At 63.3% G+C, this 13,734-nt stretch overlaps 1 long non-coding RNA gene across 1 annotated transcript; it reads right to left on the bottom strand.

Annotated features, from left to right (window-relative positions):
* Positions 1-4,651: 4,651 nt before the first annotated feature.
* On the bottom strand, positions 4,652-12,645 carry LOC137208161 (uncharacterized). The gene is made up of 2 exons (XR_010935501.1): positions 11,643-12,645; positions 4,652-11,550 (listed from the first exon to the last, which is right to left on the bottom strand). It is a non-coding gene; the product is annotated as an uncharacterized lncRNA (long non-coding RNA).
* Between the last annotated feature and the right edge of the window lie 1,089 nt (positions 12,646-13,734).

Below are 13,734 nucleotides of genomic sequence, written 5' to 3'. Positions count from 1 at the left end.
TAGCCACCGGGGCCTCTGCGGGTTCCCCTCCCTCCCTCCCCCTCTGCCCCCCACCATTTCTTCCTCCCGTGCTGCCCTGTTTGGATAGATGAGCCTGGAGCTGTCAGGGGCCGCCTGTGCCCCCACCTGGGGAGAGGAATGAAGGCCCGGAGGAAAGGGAGCAGAGACGTGGAGAAAACAGATTCCTGATGACACAGTTTGAGGTTCTGGATCCAGCCCTGTGTTTGGACCCCTGGGCCGTGGGAGCCGGTAAATTTCCCTTGGGTTTATATCCGCAGCCAACACAGTTTGGACCACGGGAGAGCGAAGGCAGACGCGTCCCTGTGCCTGCAGTCGGGCTTTGGCCCCCTTCTCCCGGGGGGTCCACAGCTCCCAGGCCTCCTGGAAAGGCAGTGTCCACCCCAGGAAACGAAATGCTGCTCGGCCATGGGAAGAAAGAGGCGCGCGGCGAAGAGGCACAAGGACAGCACGTCGCGAGGCAGGTGCCAAGCGCACCAGCACATACCGCGCCGTTTCGTCATTCAGACTTCTGCAAAAGGCAGACCCGGTCTCCGGTGCCAGAAAGTGGATCAGTGGGGAGGGGAGACAGGACCCCACGCTTCATGGGCTGCAGGGGAGGCCCCTGCCCCCGAGGCAGCAGAGCAGAAGGGTAGTGAGTGGCCCTGGGCCCGGGGAAGGGGAAGTGGGAGCCGGGAGCTTTCCTGGAAGAGGGCCTGGGTCTTCAGGGAAGCAGGGGGCTTGCCAAGGAAAGCCCACACAGGCCCCGGCCTGGCCGCCGCACTCTGAGCCTCTCTCCCAAGAGCTCGCCGTCCCCACCCTCCCCGGGTCCACCACGGGTGCTCTGCCCCTTCACCCGCAGCCCTCGGGCTGCCCTCGCCCCTCCCCTAAGCCCACCTGCCTGCACCTGCCCACCCTGGGCTGCCCCCCGAGCTGGGAGTCCGTGTGCGGGGGTGGCAACGCGCGTCCACGTGAGCGTGTGCGTCGTGTGTGCCCACACGTCTGCCGGGTAACTGTGCGCTCCTGCGTCTGTGGGGCCCCAGCTGTGAGCGCTGGGGCTCGGGGCAGAACCAGACCACCGACGTGACAGGAAGCAGCGCGCTTCCCCTGGCACTCGGCATGACTGCCGTGCTTGCTTGAGAGCCTGGCAGTGGGAGGACTTCCCCGGAACAGGGAGAGAGAGGATGACAAGGCAGGTTGGGCCCCCGCCTCCAGTGGGGCAAACCTGGAAGCCGGTGTGGGAGGCTCCGTCTGCAGAGGCTGCTGAAGTGACGGGGAGGACGCTTCCCAGCCGGTGGCCCCGCAGCACCTCTCTGACCCCACGTGTCCTCGTAGGAAGGACCCGCCACCTTTCCCACCATCACCAGCTGCCCTTCTTACACTGAACCATGGGGCTGGTTACTGGGCGAGCAGCCATGTTGTCAACGAGAGAGAGAAAGATGAATCTCTTTCAAACAAGGATTTCCTTTTCTTCACTAAAATGTAATGGACATTTCAGGGCCACCTTGTAAGAAAGAAATATCCAGGGCAGGAGCAAGGACCAGGCTTCCCATGCAAAAGCCACAGGCTCCTCCCCGGCACAGACGTCCATCCCCTGGAACGACTGGACACCAAGTGGAAAAAACAGGGAGTCAGGAGTGGGGTGGGTGTTCTCTCTCCCTATGAGCTCAAAATCCAGGATGAAAGAGAAGCCCTGAGATCAAAAGCTCGGCCTCTGTAAGGAGTCGGGGTAGTGGCTGTGGCAGCCGGCGTCCCAGGATGTGCGTCACTTTCCTTCTTCGTCAAGAGCTTCCAAAGCCCCTGAGGTCACAGGTTCTCCCCAGAAGCGTGGAAGGCCGGGTGCTTGGTCCTCCCGTCCCCGCCTCCTGGGCAGGTCCCCGGAGGTACCTCTGCCCTCACCTGGAGGACAGCCCTGGCCAGGCACACAGAGCTCAGGGACCCCAAGGCCAAGTGGTGGGGATGAGAGACACCTGAGGATGCTGGCAGGCACCCCAGTCAGCAAGGCCTGGGGAGGGGCAGGGCGCCGGGGCTGGAGATGGACACGGCGCGGGGGAACAGAGTGGAGGGGAGTAAGTCCGCAAGCGCTCGGGCACAGGGGGCTGGAGGGAGACCGGGGCCGGGCCGAGGGGCCGAGCGGGCAAGCTGGAATATATTGGAGGCAGTGGAATCCCAGGAGGTCCAGCCAGGGTGGGGGATCATTGCTGGAGGGAGCCCGCGTGGACATGCACAGGGCGGCAGAGGCCGCGGCGGGGCCGTGCACACATCCCATCAGGTACATTGCTGTGGACACAGCGAAACCCCCGAACCGCCAGCAGGAAGATGAGCAGAGGGGCTAAGACGTCGGGGACGGGGAGGGCTGGGCCCCGCAAGCCCTCTGAGCATGGGGGTGGGGTCACCTCCCACCGTCACCCAGGCCTCGGCGTCAGGCTGCGCCAGGCGTCACCCTCCAGCACGGGCCATTCAGACCCTCTCCCGGGGGATGAGAAAAGATGGAGCCAGAGCTGGCGAGACACAGAGCCTCCACCCCAGCACGGGAGCCCCGGTCCCCGCCTGCCCGCTCTCCCCCGAGCCTCACCACCGCGCAGCCGAACAGTCCCCCCAACGCAATGAACGCTCAGCACAGGCGACCACGTGTGGGACCCCAGGGCGGCCTGGCCAAGGGCCCCCAAGAGGAGAGCCAGGCCTGCATGTCGAGCTGGGCGGGGGCTGCCGTGTGACCGTGGGCGAGCCCCTCCCCCCTCTGATGCCCAGGTGCTCAGCTGGTGGCTGCACCCCACCCGGATGGACTCGGGGCCTGGGATTATGACAAGAAGACGGGGCACAAGGCAGGAGGCTCTGTGGGTCCTCAGGACGAGCCTGCGTCCCTATGCCGTGCCCCACTTGCTGGGTCCCGGTTCCCTGGAGACCCCTGCTCCAGAGATGGGCACTCGCCTGCCATGGGGTGGGCTGTGATGGGAGCGGGGCTTCCTGGGGCCTCCTCTCGTTTGCTCACCGAATGTCTACTAGGCAGTGATAACAGCAACAAAACGCGGGCCGTTTCTGTGACACGGCGCGGAGCACGTGTGTCTGCTGCTCACTTACCATCCAATCTGCCCAGGGTGGCGCCCACGGCCCAAGGCGGAATCCCAGCCGGCTGCTTTCCCGCTGCCTAAAAGCTGAGAGGGGCTGTTACGTTTTTGAAGCTCAAGGAGGGGTAAAAATCAAAGGGAGAATAATATTTCACGACCGGTGAAAATGACCTGAGATTTCCGGTGTCCACCCACCCAGGCCTGTTTGCCCGCACGCTGCCCACGGCGGCTGGGAGGCCGTCGGCCCTTGGCTGGCCCTGCTCGGCATGGCGGAGGCTAGGTGGTGTTCTTGGTCATTTAATTCACAGCACCCGTGTGGTCACCTGCGGTCAGTGAAGCAGAAGTTGACCTGGGCCAGGACGGCAGCTCTCGGAGTCCTGAGCCCGCACAGCCTGGGTGGGCGGGCCAGGAGCCAGCAGCACCCCATCTCCAGGGATTCGAGCTGAGGGCCGTGCTATGGGTGGAGGTCGGGGCATCGTTGCATTTACAGGGGAGCTGCAGGCAGGAGCGGGTGGGGTCTGGGGCTGGGGCGCCCGGCCAGCTGGGGCAGCGGCTGGGCTGGACCCTGGGGTGACCCTGGTCTGTTCTGAGGCCCTGCCTGCTGGGGTGGGGATCCTCTGTGGCAGTGATTTTTGGCTGCGGTGCCGTCACCACTGGCAGAGTCAACATGGGTCAGAATCAGAACCACAGGCGCCGCAGGGAAGACGGGCAGCACGGGCGCGGACAGGAAGGAAGGGACAGGCTGGGCCTAGGGGGGACCAGGTGTCGCCATCCACGGCCAGGGTCATGTCCCGAGTCAAACGATGGCTCATATTCAACGGGCCTCTGCTAGTTTGAGGGCTTCCTGAACAGGTGCCCGGCCAGCAAATTGGCCCCTGGTCTGGGCACAGTATCTGCACAAAAGCCTCCCACCGGGACGGGTCCTCCATTCCTGGGCTGCTGACAGCTCCGGCCACCACGGGAGATGGATGTGAACTATATCGAAATCAATTGAAAGCTAACTGACCAGCTTCTGGGGCGATAGCCAGCTTTGTGGGGGGCGGCAAACTGCAGGACCGGGGTTTTCCTTTCCTGAGGACGAGGGGTGGCCCCTGAGTCCCCAGCGGGTGCAGGATTCCACACCCAACTGAGAGTTGCTTCAGCAGGAAGGACACGGGGAGGCCAAGAGCCCCAGATCCTCAGTTTGGGGGGGTTTCCAAAGCAGGCTCACCAGCGCGGGCCCAGGCCCTGCTTCTCCCGTCCGCCCTGGAGCCCCATCAGGAGCCCGGTGACCCAGCAGCCGGCCCAGGACATGGGGTGGCTGAAGTGACACCAGGACACACGGGCGCAGGGACTCAGCGGGCCGCCCCCCCAGCCACCACCCTCTGCACCCCTAAGGTCATGAATGCCCAGCACCTCCTCCTAGGCCGAGGTCGCTTTGAAGGAGGAAGCAGAGCAAGCCCGGGACGGCAGGACGCAGGCTCCAGACCCCAGACCCCGGACCCCGGACCCTGGACCCCGGACCCCAGACCCCGGACCCCGGACCCCAGACCCCGGACCCCACGCAGTGCAGGCTCCTGGACACACGCTCTCAGGTGACGCTCTGGTGTGGAAACGGACATTTATTTTCACGGTCATCTGGCGAGGACAGCAGGGGCGGGGCAGCCACAGCTCTGCCGCCACATCGCCCTCGAGGGGAGGGCGTCTCCGAGGAACCCACCTCGAGGAGGGGCGTCCTGGTTCCCCGGCCGAGCTGGGCCCGCGTGGCCGCGTGTCCTCCTGCCAGGCCGACGGCGCCATCAATGCTCAGCTACAGCTGGTTGAAGGGGACCAAATCCATCGCACAGTTGATTTGGTTCCATTTTACCAGCGTCAGCAAAGCATTTGGGTCCCGGGTCCGCGGGAAACAGCGACGTCGACGACGAAGGCGGCTTCCGTGCGACGTCCGGACGAGATGGGGCCACGGGGTGTCCAGGCTCCACGCCCCCACCCTTCCCTGAGACCGCCTGCGCCGAGGGCCCCCCAAGCTCTGCCAGTCACAGCTGGAGTGGGAGGGGGGCGCGAGGGCGGGCGTGTGAGGGTCACGCACACACCCAGACACACACACACCCCGGACACACAGACACCAGAAACAGAAACACCCAGACACCCAGACACACACAGACACGCACAGACACCGGACACATGGACACACCCCCACCGACACACAGGCAACACACATAAGCCCAGAGAGACACACACTCCAGAAACAGACACACCCAGACACACACCCACACTCACGGACACACACATCCCCCAGACACACAGAGAACACACACACTCCCAGACAGACACACACACACCAGAAACGGACACACCCAAACACACACACACACACACAGATACATAAACACACCCCCCAAACACACAGAGACACACACCCCAGAAACACACACGGGGACAGAGAGACACAGACACATGCCCCCAAAACACACACAGCCAGACACAGACATGCCCAGACGTAGACACACACACTCACAAACTCATCTTTACAGACCATTTGCACCCACTCGTTCTCAGAAACACACGTAAGCGCACACGCTCACAGACACACACGCCCCCGGCCCCCCTGCTGGCCCACCAGGACTCCCCGGTCGGGACCATTGGAGGAAGCTGGGGTGGGGGGCAGGCAGAGGCCCCTGTTCCTGGCGCTGACGCCCCTGCCCCACAGCACCTCCCTCCCTCCCCTCCCTCCACTGTTCACTCACGGATTCTTTAGCAATCCTGCCTTTCGTCCGGCGCCCACAGCACCACCGCTAGTTTTGGTCCTGGGGCCCAGCTACCACCATCTGGACCTGCCCTCATGGGCGAACATCCTGGGGGCCCGGGATCCCGCAGTCTTGGGCCCTTGTCCCCTGCCCCCATCACATCCCCAGCTGCAGCTGAGGCAGGACCGGCCCCTGAGCCCGCCTTGGGCGCTGGCTGAGCAGAAGCCCGGCTTGCAGGGGCCTCAGCCCAGCCCGGCCCGGAATGGGTGGCTGGGCTCCGCCCCACGGAGGGGGCTGTGGTTGGACAGGGGCCCGAGCCTTTCAGGGAAGCCAGCCCCGTGTGGCGACGTGAAGGAAGACGGGAACCACACAGAGGACCCTCCCCAGGGCCCGGGCTCCTGGCCTGGGGACCCACAGCCTGTCAGAGTGTGAGGGTGGTCCCCTCAGCTCCCAGCACAGCCCCTGGGTCAGTGTGAGGCCAGCACGGGGCCAGCCCAGCCCACGTTTGCCTGATGACCCTCAGTGACTTGGAGGGGACAAATTCCCCTTTAGAAAATTAGGTGTCCTGCCAGCGCCCAGTTCATCAGGAGTCGGGCAGGGGCGGGGGGTGCCGGTGCCGGGAACGTGACGCCCTGTGTGTGGACCTCCCTCTGAGCACAGACCAGCCCGGCCGGGCCGGGTGACCGCGCTCACCCCTGCAGCCCCCTCTCCGCCCGCTGCCTCTTCTCTGGGGCCCTTTCTGGCCCTGCCTCCTGACACTGTAGCCGCAGATGCTCGGGCGGTGGCGACAGGCGGCACGGCACGGTGCCCACCCTCCAGGGCCACTCCAGGATGCCCAAGACCTCAGCCCCCACCACGCAGGCCGCCACCTTCCCCTCCCGTCCCTGCCGCACTGCCCGCTCCCCAGAGCTGAGCTGGGCTGTGCCGCAGGGTCCCCCTCTGTGCATGGCCCTGGCCTCTCCCCTCAAGACCACCTCCCCAGAGCTCGCAGGGAGCCCAGGGGTGGGTGCCAGGCGCTCTCAGCCTCACGTCCCGTGACAGACGGCAGAGCTCAGCCCCGGAGACAGAGGGGCCGGCTGGACCCAGGCTCTGCAAACACCTCTCTTTGTTTGACTCCAGGAGCACAGAGACGGGGGGCAGCCCTGAGGCTCCCCAAAGCGGCCGGCCCCCAGCCCCGGTGAAGACACCGCGCAGACGGAGCCACCCAGCCGCGTGTATCGCCTCTGTCGATGTTCCTAATGAAGCGGAAGGTGTGACAAGCAGTGGGATTGACCCGTCGGCCCTGCGCCCCGGCCGCCACGTGGGGAAGAGGAAGAGCGCCGCGCAGCTGCACCCCGTTACCCACGCGCTGGCTAAGTCCTTCCCAGGCCCACCCAGGCCCCGGCATCAACTTGGGTGCGTGACACACACACACACCCCACGTCCCCTGAGCCGGCGCGTCCCTACAGCCCACCGTTGCTCTTTGATTTCTCTCCATGTGTCACTGCGTCTGGAAGAACTTCCCCAAATGCCAAGCCTTTGCTTCCTCATCAAACTCTCCACTCCCTGGCACTCCCCTTGCACATTTCTCTCCACTTCCGGCCTGGCCGGGTCCCTGCTCGAGGCCATTGGAAACCAAGGCAGGAGAAGGCAGAACACCAGGCCAGAGCCTTCGTCCAGAGCCCCGATTCTTCTCTGCATCTGCCGAGGAGCACGGCAGACACTCCACCCGTGGGCACCACAGTGAGGGTGCAAAGCCTCGAGCGACCTCGGGGGACAGCCGACGGCCCTGGGGCCAGGGCTGTCTCAGTGAGCTTGCCCCCGCCCCCCACGTGCCTGCAGGGCGTGAGCACCGAAGACGCCGCCTGCAGCCCTGTGCAGTTCCAACTAGGAGGGCAGGGGGCTCGGGGGTGGGGGGGGGGGCGTCGCCTGCTCCCCAGACTCAGCCCACCCGTCTCCCCACCCCCGGGCCACTCTCCTGGGGGCGGTGGTTGGATGTCCAGCCTCTCCCTCCCCTCGCCCCCCATGCCCTTGTCCAGGGAATGTTCCAGCAATACTTTGCTGAATACTTGATTGTGCCTTTGAAGGGCACTCGGGACTGCATCTCAGCACAGCGGGGTCCACTGTGAGGCGCACCTGCAGCCCGGGTGCCTGACTGTCCTCCTTCTCTGACAGGCGCCCTGCTCGGTTGTTTCAAGTCACTTTGGCAGACGTTCCTGCATCCCTTCCCCTCTGCATCCTGGGGTCTCTCACCTACCATCAGGGATCCCAACTTCCTTGCAGTAGTTTTTCTTTTCTATCTGGAAAATTCCAAACGCTAATGTCCCACAAGCCCCAAGCTCCCGAGCAGCCCGTGGCTCAGAGACCAGGTGCCCCACGAGCCCAGCCCCCCAGGACCCCACTCCCCTTTCTCAGGCCCTGAACTCACCTCCCCTCACCACGTGGCTGCCCCTGCCGCTCCAGGGCCTCTGACCCTATAGCGCCAGCCACGCCAAGCCCTCTCGGTGACTTGCAGTCGCGTCACAAACTCTGCATTCACGTGAGCGATGCCTCTTGCCCAGGGCAGGACCTGCCCCTGGGCCGTGGCTGCGGGGTCTGGCACGGAGATGGCCGTGTTCTGGGGAATCTACCACTCGCCGGAGAGGCGGGGCTGCGGCTGGAGCTGGCGGGGGTTTCGTCGGCACAGCCGCCCCCGCCCCTGCCCTTCTGCCTCTCTTTTTACCAGGGTGTGAAAGGACGAGGCTGCGGCTAATACAGTTTGTGCATTTTATGAACCAAACAATTAAACAGGTTTTAAAACATCTGCTGATGGAATCATTCCACACAGGGAAGTACACTCAGCATTTTTAAGCAGCGACTGATACAAGATGCGGGGAACCACTGCCGAAAACACCAGCAGCCCCGTTAAAATCAATAGAAAATTAGATGCTATGAAAAATGTGATATGTGTCTAATTAGTTCTAATCGGAGCAAACAGCCCCGACAAAGGGCAGCGCTCCGAGATTTCGCCAAGATTTGCCGCCTGCAGGAGGCTCTGGCCCATGCCGGCCAGCCTTGCCCAGCGGGCCGGTGACACGCTGACACCCCCAGGCCCTGAGCTGTGGCGGCCACCTCATCCAGGAAGTCCTCCTGCATTTGATAAGGCCCCAGACCCAGAATGCAGGCTCAACGAGCAGGCACTAAACTCAGCACAACCTTGCCAAGTGAATTCCACCCCGGGCCACCCCTGCACCCCCAGCGGTGCCCAGGTCTGACCTTGGTGGAGCAGAGGGTGACCTTGGGTTCTGGAGCACTACACGCCAAGCTGGGAGCCTGTGGGGGCTCCCTTGGCCAGAACCACACAGCCCCTAGTCTTTGTCACTCCGTGCCCTGTCACCACTGTCACAGCTCAGTGGGGTCCCCTGGCCACTTGCCCCTCAAGGGTGGACGGGCAGCCTCTCACCCATGCTGCCCCACAAGCCCTGGCCCAGGACCTCAGAGAACAGCGTCCACTTAGGGCAGAGGATACCCCCCAGAGGAGGGCTCACAGTGGGCACTACGGCCAATATCCTTAGTGAAGACGTGGCACAGAATTCTGCTCAAGGGTGACCAAGAGCCCAAACACACCTGAGGCCCCAGACGCTGCCCTCAGAGGCCACAGGGATGAAGTTCTACACCCCAACCCCAGTCACCACAGAGCCCAGAGTCCCAGACAACGGCCCCCTCCCCTCCAGCCCATTCGCACACCCTCGGGGAAGGGGGCAGCCGCTGGCCACGGCACCTCCCTGCCAGGTTCCCCCCCCTCCTGACCTGGGCGGGTGTCACTGACTCATATCTGGATCTGTTTTGTGGTTTTTACTGCGGAGTTTTAAAAATGTAAACATGGACAACCTAATATTTTTTCGGTGGCAACATTACCTAGTAACACTCAGATTCACCACTAAATTAATTTTTAATTCCAGATTTTGGTTAATTACCGAAATAAATGGCAAAGAACGACGGTTAGTCCTGGGAGTGAGGGCAGCCCCAGCCAAAGGAGCCCTTCCGGGGGTTCTGTTCGGGCTGCTGGGACCGTACAGGGGAGTCTCGAGGGAGATCCACAATGAAGGGGCAAAAGGAACCCGCGCCCCTCAAAACCGCTCTGTTTCTTATTATCGCCAGCACTGACCCCCGCCGGAAGCTGACCAGGACCCACTCAGCCCAGCTCAATAACTTTTCTGTCTACTCCAAAAAAAGGTCTTATTTCTCAACGCTGATAAAAGTTTAATACAGAGTTGCCCGGGTTTTTAATAAACTTGTCAACAAAAGAGCAGAACAAATTGATGGGCCCCTCCTAGAGATAAATTTCACCTCAAATAGACCCAAAGAGCAGGAAGGAACGGGGCAACGGGAGACGGGGGCGGGAGGGGACGCACGATTGTTTTGCTGTCCTTTGCAAAAACGGCAAGATAGATTTTTGTGTCTTATTATCTCAAAGACAGGGCCGGGGTAAAAGCTGGTGTGATCTGAGGAAAGAGAGCGGCTTGTGTGAGAATCGGATGTGAGAGCCCTGAGGTCGGGGAAGGGGGTGGCAGCTCCGGAGCAAATTGACAGCCGATGTGTCCAGAGGTAAGAAAAAGGCACTCGGCACCACAGGGCCTCGCAGGAGCCCCACTGCATCCCACCCGCCTGCAGAGATGAAGCCGGCACCGCAGGGCTCAGCGTGCAGGGGCGGCCGTGTCACCACACAGATAAACTAGCTGGACGTCCAGTGCGGCGGCCCACGGGCCCGGGACGCAGTGGAAGGCCCGAGCCGCGCACACGCATCGCCTGTGCTAGCTGTCCCTAAACTCTGCCCAAGTTCTCTGTCCTCCCCCCAGTTTGGTGAGATCTTCTGGATGGGGAGACGCGGAAGTGTAGTCTGGACCGCGGGACTGGCATCTGTGCTTCGAGGGGGACTCAGCAGGCCCTATATTCCCTCACTCAGGGTCCCCTGCTCCACTGGCCTTGGGGGGCAGTTTGAAATTCCACTGTTAGAGATTCACTTTTTGGATTAAAGACGGAGAGAAAGCAACTTCCCCTGGTAAGGTAGAGACAAGCTACTGGCTGTGAGTCCTCTGGGGCACGTTGCCACGTCCAGCACAGGAGGGAATGGCCAGAGACAGATGAGGAGGGACCACAGGGAGTCAGGGCTCGGGGTACCCTAGCGCCAGCCTCTACCTTCTGCAGGACTAAGCCCCCTCCGCCCCACACAAAAGCCTCCTCAGCCCTTCAGTGGGCAAAGGCTCTGCCACGCCCTTGGAGGCAGACAGCAGGAGTCTCCAGGTACCACTGGATTTGATGCCCACAAAGGGGGCAGGTGGGGAGGGGAGAACAAAACGCGGGCCGGGGGCAGAGCTCAGAGCCTCACCACCTGTCCTGTCGTCGCCACCGCAGCTGCGATCCACCGGGCACTACGGTGGCAGGCGGGGTGTGAGGGGGCCGCCCCGGGCCTCCCCCGCCCGGAGTCATCCGAGTTCAGCCTCTGCAACGGGACAGCTGAGAATGTGGACTATTTATACCAGCCACGGCGGACAGGCGGCTGGAGGGACACGCAGCCCGGTCGCCATATGTGGGCATGACCAACGGTGCGCAGGCCTGCCAGGGGGATGGGACCCAGAACTGCATGTCTGTCCTGGGTGTCCTTCGACCTCCAAAAGTCCCCACGGGTACGGGTGACAGGATCTGGGGACAGCTGTCCTCTCCCCACCCTACTGTTAAAAATACCCTGGCCACTGTCCCTCTGTCCCCCAGAGCCCTCCCGCACTGGCTCGCGCACACACCTGCCTCTGCCCCACAGAGCCCTCCCGCACTGGCTCGCGCACACACCTGCCTCTGCCCCACAGAGCCCTCCCGCACTGGCTCGCGCACACACCTGCCTCTGGGCCCAGCCGTCCTGACTGGCTCCCATCCCACGCTAGAGGCTTGACCCCACGGTGGGGGGACCCCAGACTCTCCACAACCAGGTCCTTTGGAGTCGCCTGGATGGGGAGAAGCCAGTGACCCTCCCAGCAGCACTTGCGTAGTGGGCCTTCTCGCCTTTGTTTTCTGCCTGGGCTGGACACGGGGGCCTGGGAGGTGCCTCTGTGCCCAGCGTCGCTGGCCCTCACTAGCACACGCACCCAGTCAGCCCACCCCCTTAGCCTGGGAAGCAGAGCTGTCCTGAGAGTCAGTGGGGCCTCTGAGGACCTGGGTGGGTGGGCCCAGGGAGCTGGCGCCTTTGCCAGAGCCGCTGCCTGAGTCTCTCCCGCTAAGGAGCAGCGGCGGGGCTGTCAGAGTCGGCCCTCTCATCCCTGCCCTTGAGATGCGCAGCCCTGCATCCCGCAGCTGCACCTCCACACTGCAGCCACCCGGGCAGCAGCTCTGCAGCAGCCTGCACTGCTCCACCCCCCAAGCCTCCACTGCCGGCGGGCCGGGCCTTCCCGGAGTCAGAGAGGCCTGGAACTCGGAGCACTAAAGGCAGAGTCCCCACTGCGCAGCCAGAAACACAGCCCCGGGCAGCCCAAGCGCCGCCCGGCCAGGTCCTGGCCTTGCAGGGCCGGTTGAGAGAGGCCCGGAGCGCCATTCGGGCCAGAGCGAACAGCACGAGCTTCCGGGAGCTGCCGATGCTGTGCTGGGGGCCCCTTCCCTTCCCAAAAGTCACGCCCACCTCTTCTCATCCGGGAGGCCGGCCGCTGATACGACAGTGGGCAAGGCCAGGGTCCCTCAGAAAGCCCCAGGAGCCCCAGGCACGGCCACCCCGAGAAGCAGTGGACATCAAGGCGGGAGCAGAGCTGCAGTGGGTAGGAGGCCCTCTGCAATGGGACGTGCAGCCAGCCGCACGAGGCTGAGTCAGCACAGCGCTCACACAGGACCATGGTTAACCTTTATGCTAAGGTGGAAGCAATTAATGCAACGTGCTGGCCCCGCCCTCTGGCCCCGCCCACTCCCCCGCCTCCCCAGCCTGCAAACTGCTCCAGGCCCATCTTCCCCGCCCAGTCCTGGCCCCCAAATTACTCAGGTTCCCTCATTTTTCATTAGGACATTTTGGGGGGGAAATTTGCCATTCAAGCAGTGTCCACCCTGATGGGCTGGGGCTACGGCAGCTCAAGCATCCGTCCTGCAGGTCAATCTAATCATCTCACTCGCAGTTTGCTCTTCAAAATATTTTTCACGTGGGGCCGACGGCTGTAGAAGAGGTCGCTGATACCCCTTCACGGACGCTTTCACCAAGCCCCCCACCAAGCCTCCTGCCATCTAGTGCTTTCTTGCATTTGACGAACCACCAAACCACAGCCACAAGGTGTTCTTTGGAAGCCGGCCTCGAGGGACGAGGGACGTGGCCACCTGGCTCCAGACGAAAAAAGACCCTGTTCTCCGTGCACAACACAGACGAGCATGCCCACGCGCACGCGTGCAGCGTGACGGGGCTGCCCCTCCCTCCTGACCCTCAGCCCGGACTCAGACCTGCTTTCCCTCCAGTGCGGAAGCTGCACGTGGAGCGTGGCTGGAGTCTGTGAGCCGTAACACAGACACATTTGACTAATTTGGCCCTGACTGATGAGCTCCACAATTCTCGGACCTACTGTTTCCACCAGTGGAGCCTGGGGCTGCCATAGAACTGCCGTGGGCCAGTCCTGGAGTGTGTCCGGGAAAGCCGGGAGGCTCCCTGAGGACCTACCCCTCTGCAAGCTCAGAGAGAGGGACACTGGCCGCTGCGCCCAACCTGGGTGTCTCCCCACAGCCGCACAAAGCCACCTGGGTCCCCCGGTTGGCGGGCGAGCCCCCTGGGTGTGGGGCTGTCCTGCTCTCACCCCACCCAGCTCACCCCAGGCTCCCCTCCCTCCGCTGGAGTCCCCGAGCCCCCACGGCAGTCTGTCTGGGGGGTGCCTGTCCAGCAAAAGCCCCTCTGGGTGGAGCACAGACACCGTTCCGCCGGCCTCTCCCTCCCTCACACAGAAAGGCCCGAGGACCCCACTCAGCGGATC

The sequence above is a fragment of the Pseudorca crassidens genome, chromosome 15 (genome assembly GCF_039906515.1).
Source record: "Pseudorca crassidens isolate mPseCra1 chromosome 15, mPseCra1.hap1, whole genome shotgun sequence".
NCBI classification, from domain to species: Eukaryota; Metazoa; Chordata; class Mammalia; order Artiodactyla; family Delphinidae; genus Pseudorca; species Pseudorca crassidens.
Note: the sequence above shows the minus strand (reverse complement) of the source record. Positions and strands in the feature narration are given on the sequence as shown.